Source organism: Triticum aestivum, chromosome 1D (genome assembly GCF_018294505.1).
Source record: "Triticum aestivum cultivar Chinese Spring chromosome 1D, IWGSC CS RefSeq v2.1, whole genome shotgun sequence".
NCBI lineage: Eukaryota > Viridiplantae > Streptophyta > Magnoliopsida > Poales > Poaceae > Triticum > Triticum aestivum.
In genome coordinates, this window is record NC_057796.1 from 453197833 (window position 1) to 453219166 (window position 21334).

Genomic DNA, 21334 nt, shown 5'->3' on the forward strand with positions numbered 1-21334 from the left:
ATGATGATTTCAATGATGCTCACATAAAAGATAAGAATTGAAACATAAAGAGAGCATCATGAAAAATATGACTAGCACATTTAAGTCTAACCCACTTCCTATGCATAGGGATTTTGTGAGCAAACAACTTATGGGAACAATAATCAACTAGCATAGGAAGGCAAAACAGGCATATCTTCAAAACTTTAAGCACATAGAGAGGAAACTCGATATTATTGCAATTCCTACAAGCATATGTTCCTCCCTCATAATAATTTTCAGTAGCATCATGAATGAATTCAACAGTATAACCATCACATAAAGCATTCTTTTCATGATCTACAAGCATAGAAATTTTATTACTCTCCACATAGTGGGAGCAAACTCAACAAAATAACTATCATGTGAGGCATAATCCAATTGAAAATTAAAATCATGATGACAAGTTTCATGGTTACCATTATTCTTTATAGCATACGTGTCATCACAGTAATCATCATAAATAGGAGGCATGCTTTCATCATAATAAATTTGTTCATCAAAACTTGTGGCTTTGCATATCATTAGCATCATGGGTATTCAAAGAATTCACACTAACAACATTCCAATCATGCTCATCATTCACATATTTTATGCCAAGCATTCTATGTAATTCTTCTTCTAGTACTTGAGCACAATTTTCCTTCCCATCATTTTCACGAAAGACATTAAAAAGATGAAGCATATGAGGCACCCTTAATTCCATTATTTTGTAGTTTTCTTTTATAAACTAAACTAGTGATAAAACAAGAAACTAAAAGATTCGATTGCAAGATCTAAAGATATACCTTCAAGCACTCACCTCCCCGGCAACGGCGCCAGAAAAGAGCTTGATGTCTACTACGGAACCTTCTTCTTGTAGACGTTGTTGGGCCTCCAAGTGCAGAGGTTTGTAGGACAGTAGCAAATTTCCCTCAAGTGGATGACCTAAGGTTTATCAATCCGTGGGAGGCGTAGGTTGAAGATGGTCTCTCTCAAAAAACACTGCAACCAAATAACAAAGAGTCTCTTGTGTCCCCAACACACCCAATACAATGGTAAATTGTATAGGTGCACTAGTTCGGCGAAGAGATGGTGATACAAGTGCAATATGGATGGTAGATATAGGTTTTTGTAATCTGAAAATATAAAAACAGCAAGGTAGCTAATGATAAAAGTGAGCACAAACGGTATTGCAATGCGTTGAAATAAGGACTAGGGTTCATACTTTCACTAGTGCAAGTTCTCTCAACAATAATAACATAATTGGATCATATAACTATCCCTCAACATGCAACAAAGAGTCACTCCAAAGTCACTAATAGCAGAGAACAAACGGTGAGATTATGGTAGGGTACGAAACCACCTCAAAGTTATTCTTTCTGATCAATCTATTCAAGAGTCCGTAGTAAAATAACACGAAGCTATTCTTTCCGTTCGATCTATCATAGAGTTCATGCTAGAATAACACCTTAAGACACAAATCAACCAAAACCCTAATGTCACATAGATACTCCAATGTCACCTCAAGTATCCGTGGGTATGATTATACGATATGAATCACACAATATCATATTCATCTATTCAACCAACACAAAGAACTTCAAAGAGATCCCCAAAGTTTCTACCGCAGAGTCAAGACGAAAACGTGTGCCAACCCTTATGCATAAGTTCACAATGTTACGGAACCCGCAAGTTGATCACCAAAACATACATCAAGTAGATCACATGAATATCCCATTGTCACCACAGTTAAGCACATGCAAGACATACATCAAGTGTTCTCAAATCCTTAAAGACTCAATCTGATAAGATAACTTCAAAGGGAAAACTCAATCCATTACAAGAGAGTAGAGGGGGAGAAACATCATAAGATCCAACTATAGTAGCATGGCTCGCGATACATCAAGATCGTGCCATATCAAGAACACGAGAGAGAGAGAGAGAGAGAGAGAGAGAGATCAAACACATAGCTACTGGTACATACCCTTAGCCCCGAGGGTGAACTACTCCCTCCTCGTCATGCAGAGCGCCGGGATAATGAAGATGGCCACTAGTGAGGGATCCCCCCTCCAGCAGGGTGCCGGAGCAGGGTCCCGATTGGTTTTTGGTGGCTACAGAGGCTTGCGGCGGTGGAACTCCCGATCTAGGTTATGTTCTGGGGGTTTCTGTATATATAAGAGGTTTTGGCGTCGAGAACAAGTCAGGGGGGTCTCCGGGCTGTCCACGAGGTAGGGAGGCGCGCCCAGGGGGGTGGGCGCGCCTCCCACCCTCGTGGGCAGCCCGGGACTCTTCTGGCCCAACTCTTTTACTCCATGGCCTTCTTCTGGTCCAAAAATAAGCTCCATCAAGTTTCAGGTCAATTGGAATCCGTTTGGTTTTCCTTTTCTGCAATACTCAAAAACAAGGAAAAAACATAAACTGGCACTGGGCTCTAGGTTAATAGGTTAGTCCCAAAAAATCATATAAAATAGCATATAAATGCATATAAAACATCCTAGAAGGATAATATAATAGCATGAATACTTCATAAATTATAGATACGTTGGAGACCTATCACTTACTGCATTGGCAGGATGGGCAAGATCATGCCCGCGGTCTGAGTCTATGTCCGGCGGCGTCTCATTGCCCTTAAAGAGCAACTTCCAGACATCTTCGTGAGTGGTTCCGAAGAGCCTTTCCAAGGTCTGGTGCTTCTCCGGATCGAATTCCCATAAAGGGCAGGTTCGGCTCTGGCATGGAAGGATCCGGTGAACTAGCATCACCTGAATCAATTCGACGAGCTTGATGTTTTTATCCACCATGCTTTGGATGCGCATTTGCGGCGCTATCAGTTCGTCTGACGAAGACCAATTTGGGCCCTTCTCTATCCAGGAGGTGAGCCGCATTGGAGCTCCGTACTTGAATTCGGGAACCGCGGCCCAAGTGGCGTCGCGAGGCTCTGTGATATAGAACCACAGTTTCTGCCACTCCTTGACGGTCTCCACGAACGTACCTTTGGGCCATGTGACATTGGGCATCTGCTCACCATGGCACCTCCGCACTCCGCGTGTTGGCCATCCACTACCTTCGGCTTCACGTTGAAGATCTTGAGCCATAGTCCAAAGTGGGGAGGAATGCAGAGGAAGGCCTCGCACACGACAATAAATGCCGAGATGTTGAGGAAGGAGTTCTGGGCTAGATCATGGAAATCTAGCCCGTAATAGAACATCAGTCCGCAGACGAAAGGGTGGAGAGGAAACCCTAACCCGCGGACAAAATGGGGGATGAACACCACCCTCTCATTGGGCTTCGGGGTGGGAACGACTTGCCCCTTGGCCGGAAGCAGGTGGGCGATTTCTTTCGCCAGATACCCGGCCTCCCGAAGCTCAGTGATGTCCTTCTCCTTGACGGAGGAGGCCATCCACTTGCCTGGCGCTCCAGACCCGGACATGGTTGAGTGCTTTCTTGAGGCGGAAAAGATGAGGACTTGGGCGCTGGAGCTCGAGAATGGAAGGGCGGAGAAAGGAAGAAGGCGTGGGTGAAAGAAGGGAATCCTTATCTCCTTATAAAGGTAGTGAATATCAAGCGCCTCCCCACTCGCCTTAAAACTCGCCTGTTCCCAAGGGCTGTGCAAACGGCACGGTTGGATTACCAACGCCCGTATTCATGAGAAATCCCGCAATAAGGGGACACGATCTCTGCTTTGACAAGACGTGCCAATGAAAACTGCATCTCGAAACATGGAACGGCAGATGAAAACGGTTTGAAATAGTGACCGGGCAGACGTGATGTCACCTTACAAAAAGTTGTCAGCGGATTGGACTCGTGAAATATTATACTCTCTGCGGTTGTGTGTGGTACTTGTGTGCAGATCCAGACATGTTCGTTGCATCCGAAGACAATCTTGGAGTATTCGGAAAGGGGAACCTGCCTTGCAATGCCGAAGACAATATGCGCGCCGGACACCTCGTCATTGAAGCCTGGTTCAGGGGCTACTGAGGCAGTCCTGGACTAAGGGGTCCTCGGGCGTCCGACCTGTTAGACATGTGCCGGACTGATGGGTTGTTAAGATACGAAGACCGAAGACTTTCTCCCGTGTCCGGATGGGACTCTCCTTGGCGTGGAAGGCAAGCTTGGCGTACAAATATGAAGATTCCTTTCTCTGTAACCGACTTTGTACAATCCTAGTCCCCTCCGGTGTCTATATAAACCGGAGGGCTTAGTCCGTAGAGGATGAATGATCATAATCATAGTCATACAAGCTAGACTTCTAGGGTCTTAGCCATTATGATCTCGTGGTAGATCAACTCTTGTAATACTCATATTCATCAAGATCAATCAAGCAGGAAGTAGGGTATTACCTCCATAGAGAGGGCCTGAACCTGGGTAAACATTGTGTCCCTTGTCTCCTGTTACCATCGACCTTAGACGCACAGTTCGGGACCCCCTACCCGAGATCCGCCGGTTTTGACACCGACAAGAAGAACAATTATTCTTTGACTTAAATGAATAACCGTATTGCAATAAACATGATCGAATCATATTCATGCTCAATGCAAACACCAAATAACATTTATTTTAGGTTTAACACTAATCCCGAAGGTAAAGGGAGTGTGCGATGGTGATCTTATCAACCTTGGAATCACTTCCAACTCACATCATAACCTCGCCCTCAACTAGTCTCTGTTTATTTTGCAACTCCTGTTTCGAGTTATTACTCTTAGCAACTGAACAAGTATCAAATACTGAGGGATTCCTATAAACACTAGTAAAGTACAAATCAATAACATGTATATCATATATACTTTTGTTTACTTTGCCATCCTTCTTATCCGCCAAGTATCTAAGGCAGTTCCACTTCCAGTGACCATTTCCTTTTGCAGTAGAAGCACTCAATTTCAGGCTTGAGTCTGGCTTTGGGCTTCTTCGTGGGAGTGGCAACTTGCTTGCCATTCTTCTTGAAGTTCCCTTTCTTTCCCTTGCCCTTTTCCTTGAAACTAGTGGTCTTGTCAACCATCAACATTTGATGCTTTTCTTGATTTCTACCTTCGTCGATTTCAGCATCACGAAGAGCTCAGGAATCGTTTTCGTCATCCCTTGCATATTATAGTTCATCACGAAGTTCCAGTAACTTGGTGATAGTGACTAGAGAACTCTGTCAATCACTATTTCAACTGGAAGATTAACTCCCACTTGATTCAAGCGATTGTAGTACTCAGACAATCTGAGCACATGCTCACTGGTTGACCTATTCTCCTCCATCTTTTAGGCCAAGTACTTGTCAGAGGTCTCATACCTCTCGACTCGGGCATGAGTCTGAAATACCACTTTCAGCTCTTAGAACATCTTATACGCTCCGTGGCGTTCAAAACGTTTTTGAAGTCCCGGTTCTAAGCCGTAAAGCATGGCGCACTAAACTATCAAGTAGTTATCATACCGAGCTTGCCAAATGTTCATAACATCTGTTATCTCCTCCTGCAATAGGTCCGTCACCTAGCGGTGCATCAAGGACATAATTCTTCTGTGCAGCAATGAGGATAATCCTCATATCACAGACCTAGTCCGCATCATTGCTACTATCATCTATCAACATAGTTTTCTCTAGGAACATATCAAAAATAAACGGGAGCTACATCGTGAGCTATTGATCTACAACATAGTTATGCAAATACTATCAGGACTAAGTTCATGATAAATTAAAGTTCAATTAATCATAGTACTTAAGAACTCCCACTTAGATAGACATCCCTCTAGTCATCTAACTGATCACGTGATCCATATCAACTAAACCATGTCCGATCATCACGTGAGATGGAGAAGTTTTCAATGGTGAACATCACTATGTTGATCATATCTACTATATGATTCATGCTCGACCTTTCGGTCTCAGTGTTCCGAGGCCATATCTGCATATGCTAGGCTCGTCAAGTTTAACCCAAGTATTCTGCGTGTGCAAAACTAGCTTGCACCCGTGTATGTGAACGTAGAGCTTATCACACCCAATCATCATGTGGTGTCTCAGCACGAAGAACTGTCGCAACGGTGCATACTCAGGGAGAACACTTATACCTTGAAATTTTAGTAAGGGATCATCTTATAAAGCTACCGTCATACTGATCAAAATAAGATGCATAAAAGATAAACATCACATGCAATCAAATAAGTGATATGATATGGCCATCATCATCTTGTGCCTTTGATCTCCATCTCCAAAGCACTGTCATGATCACCATCGTCACTGGTTTGACACCTTGATCTCCATCGAAGCATCGTTGTCGTCTCGCCAACTATTGCTTCTACGACTATCACTACCGCTTAGTGATAAAGTAAAGCAATTACATGGCGATTGCATTTCATACAATAAAGCGACAACCATATGGCTCCTGCCAGTTGCCGATAACTATTACAAAACATGATCATCTCATACAACAAATTATATATCATCACGTCTTGACCATATCACATCACAGCAAGCCCTGCAAAAACAAGTTAGACGTCCTCTAATTTGTTGTTGCAAGTTTTACGTGGTTGCTACGGGATTCTAGCAAGAACCGTTCTTACCTACGCATCAAAACCACAACGATTTTTCGTCAAGTGTGTTGTTTTAACCTTCAACAAGGACCGGGCGTAGTCACACTCGATTCAACTAAAGTTGGAGAAACAGACACCCACTAACCACCTGTGTGCAAAGCATGGCGGTAGAACCAGTCTCATGAACGCGGTCATGTATTGTCGGTCTGGGCCGCTTCATCCAACAATACCGTCGAATCAAAGTATGACAAGCTGGTAAGCAGTAACTATTATTGCCCACAACTCTTTGTGTTCTACTCGTGCATATAACATCTAGGCATAGACCTAGCTCGAATGCCACTTTTGGGGAACGTAGTAATTTCAAAATAAATCCTACGCACACGCAAGATCATGGTGATGCATAGCAACGAGAGGGGAGAGTGTTGTCCACGTACCCTTCTAGAACGTAAGCGGAAGCGGTATGACAACACGGTTGATGTATTCGTACGTCTTCACGATCGACCGATCCTAGCACCGAAGATACGGCACCTCCGCGATCTGCACACGTTCGGCTCGGTGACGTCCCACGAACTCACGATCCAGTAGAGTGTCGAGGGAGAGCTTCGTCAGCACGACGGCGTGATGACGGTGATGATGAAGTTACCGGCGCAGGGCTTCGCCTAAGCACTACGACGATATGACCGAGGTGGATTATGGTGGAGGGGGCACCGCACACGGCTAAGAGATCAATGATCAACTTGTGTGTCTATGGGGTGCCCCCCTCCCCCGTATATAAAGGAGTGGAGGAGGGGGAGGGCCGGCCCTCCTATGGCGCGCCCCATGGGGAGTCCTACTCCCACCGGGAGTAGGATTCCCCCCTTCCCTAGTTGGACTAGGAGTGGAAGGAAGGGGGAGAGGGGGAAGGAAAGGGGGTCCGACCCCCTACCCAATTAGGATTGGGCTTGGGGGGGGCGCCCCCTCCTAGGCCTCTCTCTCTTCTCTCCCACTATGGTCCAATAAGGCCCATATACCTCCCGAGGGGTTCCGGTAACCTCCCGGTGCTCCGGTATATGCCCGAACTCACCCGGAACTATTCCGATGTCCAAATATAGGTTTCCAATATATCGATCTTTACGTCTCGACCATTTCAAGACTCCTCGTCATGTCCACGATCATATCCGGGACTCCGAACTACCTTAGGTACATCAAAACACATAAACTCATAATATCGATCGTCATCGAACGTTAAGCGTGCGGACCCTACGGGTTCGAGAACTGTGCAGACATGACCGAGACACGTCTCCGGTCAATAACCAATAGCGGAACCTGGATGCTCATATATTGGCTCCCACATATTCTACCAAGATCTTTATCGGTCAAACCGCATAACAACATACGTTGTTCCCTTTGTCATCGGCATGTTACTTGCCCGAGAATCAATCGTCGGTATCTCAATGCCTAGTTCAATCTCGTTACCGGCAAGTCTCTTTACTCGTTCCGTAATGCATCATCCTACAACTAACTCATTAGTCACATTGCTTGCAAGGCTTATAGTGATGTGCATTACCAAGAGGGCCCAGAGATACCTCTCCGACAATCGGAGTGACAAATCCTAATCTCGATCTATGCCAACTCAACAAACACCATTGGGCACACCTGTAGAGCACCTTTATAATCACCCAGTTACGTTGTGACATTTGGTAGCACACAAAGTGTTCCTCCAGTATTCGGGATTTGCATAATCTCATAGTCATAGGAACATGTATAAGTCATGAAGAAAGCAATAGCAACATACTAAACGATCAAGTGCTAAGCTAACGGAATGGGTCAAGTCAATCACATCATTCTCTAATGATGTGATCCCATTAATCAAATGAAACTCGTGTCTATCGCTAAGAAACTTAACCATCTTTGATTCAACGAGCTAGTCAAGTAGAGGCATACTAGTGACACTCTGTTTGTCTAAGTATTCACACATGTATTAAGTTTCCGGTTAATACAATTCTAGCATGAATAATAACCATTTATCATGATAGAAGGAAATATAAATAACAACTTTATTATTGCCTCTAGGGCATATTTCCTTCACGAATAACATCGTCCAATATATCATTCTTATCTCTGGCCATTTCGAGACTCCTCGTCATCTCCGTGATCTCATCCGGGACTCTGAACAAACCTCGGTCATCAAATCACATAACTCATATAATACAAAATCGTCATCGAACGATAAGCGTGCGGACCCTACGGGTACGAGAATTATGTAGACATAACCGAGACACTTCTCCGGTCAATAACCAGTAGTGGAACCTAGATGCTCATATTGGTTCCTACATATTCTGAAAAGATCTTTATCGGTCAAACTGCATACCAACATACGTTGTTCCCTTTGTCATCGGTATGTTACTTGCCCGAGATTCGATCGTCGGTATCATCATACCTAGTTCAATCTCGTTACCGGCAAGTCTCTTTACTCGTTTCGTAATGCATCATCCCCCAACTAACTCATTAGTCACATTGCTTGCAAGGCTTATAGTGATGTGCATTCCCGAGAGGGCCCACAGATACCTCTCTGATACACGGAGTGACAAATCCTAATCTTGACCTATGCCAACCCAACAAACACCTTCGGAGACACCTGTAGAGCATCTTTATAATAACCCAGTTATGTTGTGACGTTTGATAACACACAAGGTGTTCCTCCAGTATTCGGAAGTTGCATAATCTCATAGTCAGAGGAACATGTATAAGTCATGAAGAAAGCAATAGCAATAAACTAAACGATCATTATGCTAGGATAACGAATGGGTCTTGTCCATCACATCATTCTCCTAATGATGTGATCCCGTTCATCAAATGACAACACATGTCTATGGTCAGGAAACTTAACGACCTTTGATTAACGAGCTAGTATAGTAGAGGCATACTAGGGACACTTTGTTTTGTTTATGTATTCACACATGTATCAAGTTTTCGATTAATACAATTCTAGCATGAATAATAAACATTTATCATGATATAAGGAAATATAAATAACAACTTTATTATTGCCTCTAGGGCATATTTCCTTCAGTCTCCCACTTGCACAAGAGTCAATAATCTAGATTACATAGTAGTGATTCTAACACCCATGGAGTCTTGGTGCTGATCATGTTTTGCTCGTGGAAGAGGCTTAGTTAATGGATCTACAACATTCAGATCCGTATGTATTTTGCAAATCTCTATGTCTCCCTCCTTGACTAGATCGCGGATGGAATTGAAGCGTCTCTTGATGTGTTTGGTTCTCTTGTGAAATCTTGATTCGTTCGCCAAGGCAATTGCTCCAGTATTGTCACAAAAGATTTTCGTTGGACCCGATGCACTAGGTATTACACCTAGATCGGATATGAACTCGTTCATCCAGACTCCCTCATTTGCTGCTTCTGAATCAGCTATGTACTCCGCTTCACACGTAGATCCCGCCACGACGCTTTGTTTGGAACATTACCAACTAACAGCTCCTCCATTCAATATAAATTTGTATCCGGTTTGTGACTTAGAGTCATCTGGATCAGAGCCAAAGCTTGCATCAACGTAACCATTTACGACGAGCTCTTTGTCACCTCCATAAACGAGAAACATATCCTTAGTCCTTTTTAGGTATTTCAGGATGTTCTTGACCGCTGTCCAGTGATCCACTCCTGGATTACTTTTCTACCTCCCTGCTATACTTATCGCAAGGCACACATCAGGTCCAGTACACAGCATCACATACATGATAGAACCTATGGCTGAGGCATAGGGAATGACTTTCATTTTCTCTCTATCTTCTGAAGTGGTCGGGCATTGAGTCTGACTCAACTTCACACCTTGTAACACAGGCAAGAACCCTTTCTTTGACTGGTCCATTTTGAACTTCTTCAAAACTTTATCGAGGTATGTGCTTTGTGAAATTCCAATTAAGCGTCTTGATCTATCTTTATAGATTTTGATGCCCAATATATAAGCAGCGTCACCGAGGTCTTTCATTAAAAAATTCTTATTCAAGTATCCTTTTGTGCTTTTCAGAAATATTGTATCATTTCCAATCAACAATATGTCATCCACATATAATATTAGAAATGCTACAGAGCTCCCACTCACTTTGTTGTAAATACAGGCTTCTCCAAAAGTCTGTATAACACCATATGCTTTGATCACACTATCAAAGCGTATATTCCAACTCTGAGAGGATTGCACCAGTCCATAAATGGATCACTAGAGCTTGCACACTTTGTTAGCACCTTTAGGATCGACAAAACCTTCTGGCTGCATCATATACAACTCTTCTTTAAGATATCCATTAAGGAATGTAGTTTTGACATCCATTTGGCAAATTTCATAATCATAAAATGCGGTAATTGCTAACATGATTCGGACAGACTTAAGCATCGCTAGGGTGAGAAGGTCTCATCGTAGTAAACTCCTTGAACTTGTCGAACACCTTTTGCAACAAGTTGAGCTTTGTAAACAGTAACATTACCGTCAGCGTCAGTCTTCTTCTTGAAGATCCATTTATTCTCGATGGCTTGCCGATCATCGGGCAAGTCAACCAAAGTCCACACTTTGTTCTCATACAAGGATCCCATCTCAGATTTCATGGCCTCAAGCCATTTCGCGGAATCTGGGCTCATCATCGCTTCCTCATAGTTTGTAGGTTCGTCATGATATAGTAACATGACTTCCAGAACAGGATTACGGTACCACTTTGGTGCGGAACGTACTCTGGTTGACCTACGACATTCGGTAGTAACTTGATCTGAAGTTTCATGATCCTCATCATTAGCTTCCTCACTTATTGGTGTAGGAATCACTGGAACTGATTTATGTGATGAACTACTTTCCAATTCGAGAGAAGGTATAATTACCTCATCAGGTTCTACTTTCCTCCCACTCGCTTCTTTCGAGAGAAACTCCTTCTCTAGAAAGGATCCATTCTTAGCAACGAATATCTTGCCTTCGGATCTGTGATAGAAGGTGTACCCAACAGTCTCCTTTGGGTATCCTATGAAGACACATTTCTCCTATTTGGGTTCGAGCTTATGAGGTTGAAGCTTTTTCACATAAGCATCGCAGCCCCAAACTTTAAGAAACGACAACTTGGGTTTCTTGCCAAACCACGGTTCATATGGTGTCATCTCAACGGATTTAGATGGTGCCCTATTTAACGTGAATGCCGCTGTCTCTAAAGCATAACCCCAAAACGATAGCGGTAAATCAGTAAGAGACATCATAGATCGCACCATATCTAATAAAGTACGGTTACGACGTTCGGACACACCATTACGCTGTGGTTTTCCAGGTGGCGTGAGTTGCGAAACTATTCCACATTGTTTCGAATGAAGACCAAAATCGTCATCGAACGTTAAGCGTGTGGCCCTACGGGTTCGAGAACTATGTAGACATGACCGAGACACTTCTCCGGTCAATGACCAATAGCGTGACCTGGATGCTCATATTGGTTCCTACATATTCTACGAAGATCTTTATCGGTCAAACCGCCTAACAACATACGTTGTTACCTTTGTCATCGGTATGTTACTTGCCCGAGATTCGATCGTCGGTATCATCATACCTAGTTCAATCTCGTTACCGGCAAGTCTCTTTACTCGTTCCGTAATGCATCATCCCGCAACTAACTCATTAGTCACATTGCTTGCAAGGCTTATAGTGATGTGCATTCCTGAGAGGGCCCACGGATACCTCTCCGATACACGGAGTGACAAATCCTAATCTTGATCTATGCCAACCCAACAAACACCTTCGGAGACACCTGTAGAGCATCTTTATAATCACCCAGTTACGTTGTGATGTTTGATAGCACACAAGGTGTTCCTCCGGTATTCGGAAGTTGCATAATCTCATAGTCAGAGGAACATGTATAAGCCATGAAGAAAGCAATAGCAATAAACTAAACGATCATTATGCTAGGCTAACAAATGGGTCTTGTCCATCACATCATTCTCCTAATGATGTGACCCGTTCATCAAATGACAACACATGTCTATGGTCAGGAAACTTAACCATCTTTGATTAACGAGCTAGTCTAGTAGAGGAATACTAGGGACACTTTTTTTTGTCTATGTATTCACACTTGTATCAAGTTTCTGATTAATACAATTCTAGCATGAATAATAAACATTTATCATGATATAAGGAAATATAAATACCAACTTTATTATTGCCTCTAGGGCATATTTCCTTCAGTTATATCCACCACTCTAAGTGGTGTGTTGAGAATAGAAAGGGAAGACAACACGCGCGCGCTTGCTCGACTACCCTAGCCGGGTGATAACCCACAAGTATAGAGGATGAGGATGGCAACCGTTTTCGAGGGTAGAGTATTCAATATGTAACGGTAACAGTAACAGTAGCAATTTTGTAGCGATTGCAACAACAGCAGCAGTAGTAACTTAGCAAAGATCAATATGCGACACAGAACTAGATCCAATTCATCAATGTAATGTAGGCATGTATTCCGTTTATAGTCATACGTGCTTATGATAAGAACTTGCTGACATCTTTTGTCCTACCCTTTCGTAGCAGCGGGCTCCATTAGGAAACTAAGGGATATTAAGGCCTCCTTTTAATAGAGAACCAAAATAAAGCATTAGCACATAGTGCATACATGAACCCCCGAAGGCACCCCGCTGGGGACCGGCTAGAAGGGCCCGGTGAGCCTGCGGGCATGGTCCGAGGATGCCCGGGGAGGGGGCGTGGCACGGGCATGCTGTACGCATGAACGACCCCCGTCCAGGGGTTGTAGCCGCTACTCCAAGGCGGCGTAGGCTGCTGGTGGTCATCGCTGAAAGCCTTAAATCGGCCTGCGTTGGCTGAGAGAGAGAGAGAGAGAGATGGGCTGTGAGAGGGTTGATGGGTGGGGGATCCGGTGGATCTAACAGCTACTGAAGCTGCAAGGTGAGAGGAGGGGGAGGGCCGGTGGCGAGCTTTGAGAGGAGGGAGGAGAGGAGGTGGTGGGTGGCGGCGATTTGTGAAGGACGATGGGGAATCAGGAGGGGGCCACGGAGAGGGAGAGAGAAGTTGGTTTAGGTTTAGCTTTTTATATGGGTTAATGGTTTGCGGGCTTTGACGGGCTTGCGGGGCTGTACCAGTCTATCCATGACAGTTTTTAAAAATGTCATCGAAAATCCATAATAGATTAACAGGTTTCTTATAGTGGGAATGAGACCCCGACATGGCTCTTTTCATTTCTGCGTAGACATCTCGTATTGTTTTCGTCATCCTGCCTTCCTATTGATAAACATTGCTCCTACTCCAAGGCATGAGATAAATTATGAATTTTGGAGTCGATAGTCGGTCTTAGTTGAAATTATTTCTCTTTTCAGCGTAAAAAGCTAATTCTTGATGCGCCAGTTTTAAATTCTTAAAAGCGGGACAATTTGAAATGAAAATCATAAATAAAAGTTTGGAGCTGGGAAGAGTTAGCCATGATTCACTCCGACAAAAATATGAGTCTCAAATATGTGATCGAGCAACGATTCAAAGAATATTTGGTTCCAAAAAATGCATAAAATATTATGGGATTCCATCCCTTGAATTCTTTTTTCTATAATGGTTGCTCTATGTTGTAGGATTTGCATTCATGCACTTTCAATTGAGCATGTCATGAAATCAAAGTGACACATTTTTTTGTCTATTCTTATTTTTGTGGAGTCATGCGAATCAGAAATGCTAGAACTATCCTCTCTCTCTCCCAGAAAAAAGGCTAGAATTACTTTATATCAGTGGTATAGTAGTATGAACAAATGCGCATGACGTCCTAATTTAAATGCGTGGAAGGAGCCGCATAAGATGTTCCTTTTCAAATGGAGTTGGTGTAAGTAGATTTTTGACGAAAAATGGTTTCCCCGCTTTGTATTACAAAGCAATCATCCGAGACAACCAACGATAGGTGCTGGGCCTAGCAGAAGCACCACAGTCACGCCCAAAAGAAATGAAAGTAGATTTTTTTTCCCAGTAATGATTGTAGTCCATCCAATCGAATCGGTGAAAGTTATAGTAGTACGTCGAGAATAGAGGGATGATGATTGTACAATCTGCAAAAGAAAGCAGAACTTTGCATGCAAGGCATTCATAAGAGCTTAGTTCAGCATTACTGCATAAATGTTGTCTATGAGAGTCCTAGATATCAGATAGGCGAGCGACCCGCGAGCTAGGGTTCCTCCCCTGCTCCCCCCGCTGCCGCTGGCCACCCTCGCCCCTCCCGCCGGCACCGGCCACCGGCGCAAGCCCCCCGGCCCACCTCCTCTCCCCCTCCTTCCCCTCCCACAGCGCTCCTATCGCCCCCCGAGGCGGCGGAGTGCCCCCTGCCCTCCTCCCCGTCTCGACCCCCTCCTCCTCCATCTCCCTTCGCCGCCGCCGGCAGCGGCCTCCGGCGTGCCCGGGTGGCAGCGGCGGACGTCCCTTCCCTGCGCGCCTGGAGGGGGAGTCGGGCTCCCTCCTGCCCGGCAGCGGTGTTGTTCGGCTGGCGGCGGTGGGGCCCGGCGGCGGAGTTCTGCGGGCCTCAGGTGCCCTCAACGCGGCGGAGTGGCCGTTGGCTGCGGGGCGGCGCGGTGGGCGGCTGGCTGGCGCCGCCCGCTCGGCCCAGATCTGGGTCCTTTCGGGCCCCATCTGGGTTGGGGCGGGCCTGCGGTCTGGGGTGCGACGGCGTGGCTCCCTGGTGGTGAGACAAGGCAGCCGTGGCTGCACTGGTGGTGGCTCCGGCGGCCGGCGTGTTGCAGCGTGGCTGCAGGGACTGCCCGGACCCGTTGGGATCCGGCCGGGCCGGTGGTAGCCTGGCAAGTCCCTGTCGCTAAGTACGGTCGGCTCCGCGCGGCAGTGGAGGTTGTTCCCTCCTGTCGGCTGCGTTGTGGTTGCCTCCGAGCCCGGTGTCTTCTCTTCCTACCTCCAGGTCTCGTGTTTGTGACCTTAGTGAGACGGTGAAGATGGTGCGGTATCCGTGGTGGCATAGGCTTGTGGGCGGCATGTTGGGCGGTGCGCTTCCGATGGTCTGGGGTGGGGGTGGTGGTTTCGAGGCAGGAGAAATCTCTGGCGGCTCGTTCGCCACCGGAGCGGCTACGCCCGTGGGTGTTGCCGGACCCTCCTGAGGGATATCAGTGATACCCCTTCCCCACTGCCATCCGTGTACCGGGGGAAACCCTAGGACTTGTCCGGGCAGCAGCGGCGTCGTCGTCACATTTCTTCATGAAGATGTTGCTTGGTACGCGAGGCTTCGGAGTGCTTGGCGGGCGGCGGTACTTCTCCGGAGGGTGCAGCGGATGTCGGCCATTTTTGCTTAGTTGAGCTGCCGGCGTTCGCATTTGTTTCTTTTTTCTTTCTCTCCTTTTTCTTTTCGGCTTGTTTGTGTTGCGGCCCCAGCAAGCTGGTTGTATCGGTTGGACGTTGGTTTATAATTTAAAGCGGGGGAAACCCTTTTTCGTCAATAGAGGGACGATGCAATGTGGCAATCAACCAATGTATGTTCTGCAGCAGAACTAGTGTCCGAACGACAGAAGCCAAACCCTTTTTTTAATGTTGGTAGTTGTTCTACCAAATTCATTGATCAGGAGAAAGAAGGTTGGTCCAGTTTATGAGGGAAACCGGACCCAAAACCATACAAACAACGCCTTTCGGCAACAACACACACAACACACATCCTCACGAGCCACGGGTCCCTTTGACCGGATCCATCTCCAGGACGATGCCCCAAGAGAGAACGCGACGCCGAATGGCGCCGCCATCGTCCGATCTAAACTAGATCAAGGGTTTCCCCCGAAGCACATTGGGAAAGGCAAGGTAAGAGCAGCTACATCGATGCCTCCAACGAGGGACCGACGCCTGAAAGCGCCGCCATCGACGACTCCGGCCGCAACCGGAGTACGACTTTCGCCGGCAGTCTCACCTGCATAGCACGAACCCAGGATCCGATCAGCCTACACATCGAACCACTATCCCTGCCTCCACGGCCAACCGCACCTCCCCGACGAGCTCGATGTGCTTCCAACCTTGCATGCACATCTCCCACTGGACGGAGGATGCAACCCCTAGCGGCGCCATTCGTCTCCCATCGGAAGGATGCAACCAAGCACAACGCCATTCGTATCCTCGAGGATGCAACGCCTGCCGGCCATTCATCTCCTGACGAAGGATGCAACTACCGCAAGGAGGCCATTCCTCTCCCTCCAGCCAGCACACTACTAGGAAAAGGGCTATAGATAATATGGACACTAATGGCGCACCAGACATGCGGTGCGCCACTACTATATAGTAGTGGCGCACCGTGTGTTGGTGCGCCATTAGTGTGATAGACACTAATGGCGCACCACAACCATGGTGCGCCACTACTAACAATTTTTTTCCAAAAATACTAATGGCCCACCAGTCACCCCGTGCGCCACTACTATCATTTTTTTGCAAAACTACTAATGGCGCACGGCCAGCTGGTGCGCCATTAGTAACCAGGGTTACTAATGGCGCATTTGTGGGTGGTGCACCATTAGTAACCTGGGACCAGCTAGATATTTTGGACAGCCACCTACACACTCACTTTCCCCACTTCATTCTCTCCACCTCCTCCTCCAAGCTTGTCTCGGCTGCCTCCTCCTCCTCACCTCATTTGCACCATAGATTCATCCAAATTAAGTGGTTAAATTACCTTTTTTTTGATAGGTAAGTAAGGGGAAAGCTTTCTTTATGTTGTAGATCTACTTTTTGCTCCTTCCAACAACGTGCACATGCACTTTTTATGGCCTAGCTAGATCTATGTATGTTTGTGGTGTTGCATATATGTTTGTGTTTGCAGGTACCGGTATTTGAAATGCGATAGTTGCCAATATTTTGCCGGAATGTTGATTCATTTCCGTTTCGGCGAGAATTTTGGCACTATGCATTCTTTTTGGTCCTATTTTTAGGCAAAGTCATGCCAAATTTTTTCTTGGTTCTAAAATATCGTTTTGCTCTACCCCGCAGGCGACCATGGTCCGCACGATGACCGAAGGCATCATGAATAGGTTTTTTAGCTCCGCGAAGGCCGAGATGCTTCAAAAGAACGAGACGGAGATAAGATGTCCGTGTCGAAGATGCAAGCTGAGGAGCCTTATGGACCCGCATTCCGTACAGGTGCGGGACCACCTGCTCTTGCGTGGTTTCATGGATGGCTATCGGTGGCAAGGTGATGAAGATGATTATGAAGTCGTCCATGGGGGCCGGGCAAGAAATGAGGAAGGGAAGCAAGACAACCGCGGCGAGGGCGGGCGAGAAGACGAAGAATCTCCAGGACATGATCACGAAGTAGATGCAGTACACGGTCATCATGTAGAAGATGCCGGACATGATGATGAGGAAGATGCCGGAGTAGACGAAGGGCATGATCATGAAGATGAAGATTCCGGAGCAGACGACGATGGACCATTGATGGGCTGGGTGCAGGACCCTCATATTCAAGAGCTGCTTCTCAAGCAGACGGATAACGCAAGAGCTGCCGCCCGAGAGAAAGCCAAGCTGGATCAACTGGAGATAAACGCGGTTACTCCATTGTATGAAGGATGCAGGCCCGAGGCTACCCGCCTGAAAGTAACGCTCATGGCTCTGGAGATGAAGGTAAAACACAAAATGACCGACCCATGCTTCGACGAGAACATGCCATTCTGGCACGAACGTCTTCCCAAGGGGAACAACTGCCCGACCAGTTTCGAGGAGGCAAAGAAAATCGTGTGTCCTCTGGATTTACCGCACGTGAAATACCATGTGTGCATGAACAATTGCATCATTTATCGGGACGAGCACGCGGAGTCTACCATATGTCCGGTGTGCGGCGTCACTCGATACAAGAAGAGGAAGAAAGCTCCTCGAAAAGTGGTGTGGTACTTTCCGATCACTCCTCGTCTGCAGCGGTATTTCGCGGACCCTAAGGTAGAAAAGCTCCTGCGTTGGCACGCGGATAGGGAGGAGAAGAAGCGAGAAGATGACACAAATGATCCGGAGATAAATAAAAAAGACAAGATGCTGAGTCACCCTAAGGATGGGAGCCAGTGGCAAGCGTTGAACTTCGAACACCCCAAATTTGGGAACGATCCAAGGAACATCATGCTGGGCGCGAGCACCGATGGAGTCAATCCGTTTGGCAGCCAGAGAAGCACACATAGCACCTGGCCTGTGTTTGTGTGGATGTACAACCTTCCCCCCTGGTTGTGCATGAAGAGGAAGTACATTCACATGAGTATGGTAATTGAAGGGCCGAAACAACCAGGGAACGACATCAATCTGTATCTGGGGCTGCTGAAAGAGGAGCTAGACACGCTGTGGAAAATGCCAGCCAATACGTGGGATGCCGCAGAGAAAGAATATTTCCCTATGAGAGCCGCACTGCTCACGACGGTGCAGGACTATCTCGGTTACGGATATGTCGCGGGGCAGGTGGTCCACGGATTTTCTGGATGCGTCAGGTGCATGGATGACACAACGTATCGCCAGCTAGATAGAGATCCCGGGTCTTCGAAAACCGTGTTCATGGGACATCGAAGGTGGCTTCGCGACGATGACTCATGGAGGAAACGCAAGGATCTGTTCGATGGTGAAACCGAAACCCGAAGACGCCCGCGTACGAGGAGCGGCGAGGAAATAGACGAGCTGTTGAAAAATTGGAAAGATTGCCCACTGCCGGGAAAGAAGCAAAAGGCGCCAGAGCCGGGAAAGAAGCGAAAGGCGCCAGAGCCGCTGCTAAAGGTATGGAAAACGAGGTCTGTTTTCTGGGACTTGTCGTACTGGAAGATCCATTGTGTGCCTCACAGCCTTGATGTCATGCATATCACGAAGAACGTGTGCGAGAGTCTGCTTGGTACCCTGCTCAACATGCCAGAGAGGACCAAAGATGGGCCAAAAGCAAGGGCAGACTTGAAATCAATGGGCATCAGGGAGGAGCTTCACGCTAATGATGATGATGATGAGGCGAAGCAGGACACGGAAAGTCGTCGCAAGGGCAAAAAGGCCAAGAAGACTGGAAATGACTTCCCTCCCGCGTGCTTCACTCTAAGTCAGGAGGAGATCGATCAGTTTTTCACCTGCCTCATAGGAGTAAAACTTCCTTACGATTACGCGGGGAAGATAAGCAGATACCTAGACTCAGCGAAGCAGAAGTTCAGCGGGATGAAGTCTCACGACTGTCACGTGCTGATGACGCAGATACTTCCAGTTGCAATCCGTGGGATCATGGACGCGCACGTCCGTGAAACGCTATTTGGCCTATGCAACTTTTTAGACGTCATCTCTCGGAAGTCGGTTGGCGTGAGGAAACTCAGAAGGCTACCGGAAGAGATCATGGTGATACTATGCGAGCTTGAGATGTACTTCCCGCCCGCATTCTTCGACGTTATGGTGCATCTGCTGGTCCATATCGTGGAGGATATCATCCAACTCGGGCCGACGTTCCTGCACAGCATGATGCCGTTCGAAAGGATGAATGGTGTCATCAAAGGATACGTTCGCAACATGTCACATCCAGAGGGAAGCATAGCTAGGGGCTTTCTGACCGAAGAGTGCATCTCCTACTGCACGAATTATCTAGGCATCGAGAACCCCGTTGGTCTGCTCGTCAACAGGCACGCCTCGGCAGGCTCACTGGATGGGGTCACCGTGAGGGTCGCCGCGAAATGCATGTCGACTTCGAGGGTCGACTCACCGACTTTGAAAGAGCAAACCTAGTCGCGCTACAACACATAGACGTGGTCGATCCTTGGGTGGTAGAGCACAAAACCTTTATTGAGAAGACTTACAATGACCGAGGCCAACAGAGGACGGACGAAGATATAATCAAAGAGCACAACTCATGTTTCACGCGTTGGTTCAAGCAGAAGCTTCTGTCGTACCCTTTACATGAGGATTCTTCCGCGGAAGAACAGCTCATATTCGCCTTGTCACAGGGCGCCGACACAACCTGATGACGTATGAGGCGTACGATATCAACGGCTACACATTCTACACCGAGGGAAAGGACATGAAGAGCGATGGTTATTAGAACTCCGGGGTAACGATGGAATCCTACACCGGTAACGACAAGGACAAATACTACGGAAGGATCGAGGAGATCTGGGAGCTGAGCTACGCTGGAGAGAAGGTCCCGATGTTCCGTGTCAGATGGGCCAAGAGCGTCCTAAAAGAAGACCGGTATTTCACCACCATGGTTATACCCGAAGCCAAATCCAAGACCGCAGGCGCAAACATCACCGCGAAAAATGAGCCATGGGTACTGGCTTCCCAAGTGGATCAATGCTTCTTCATTACCGACCCGTCAAAGCCCAGTCGTGTTGTCGTGAGGAGAGGCAAAAGGAAGATCATCGGAATGGATGGAGTCGCCAATGAGCAAGACTTCGACAAGTACGGCGACCCGAAGATGGAACATGACGACGATGATGAAGTACCAGCATACACCACAAGAAGAAGCAGGACCACCCTACCTAAAGGACGTCCGTTCAAGAGAAGAACTCCATTTACGAAAAATAAGGGCAAGAAGATTGTGAACAGATAGCTAGCTAAGATCGATTGTATTTAAATTGTAGCCTTCATTTCTCGATTGTATTTCGACATATTGAAATGATATTTCTTCTGTTCTAGTGTCCTCATGAATATTTATTTATGTTTATTATGGTATTGAATTTCTAACTCACAAAAAGTATTGAATTTGTTAATATTGAATATTCATGAGGACACTCGATCTCGATCCCCCTCCATCTCGATCGCTATCCCCCCTCGCCAGATCCCCCTCGCCGCCGAGCACCCCCCGCACCCTCCCCCGCTCCACCGCCGCTGACGACCCCCCGCACCCTCCCCCGCT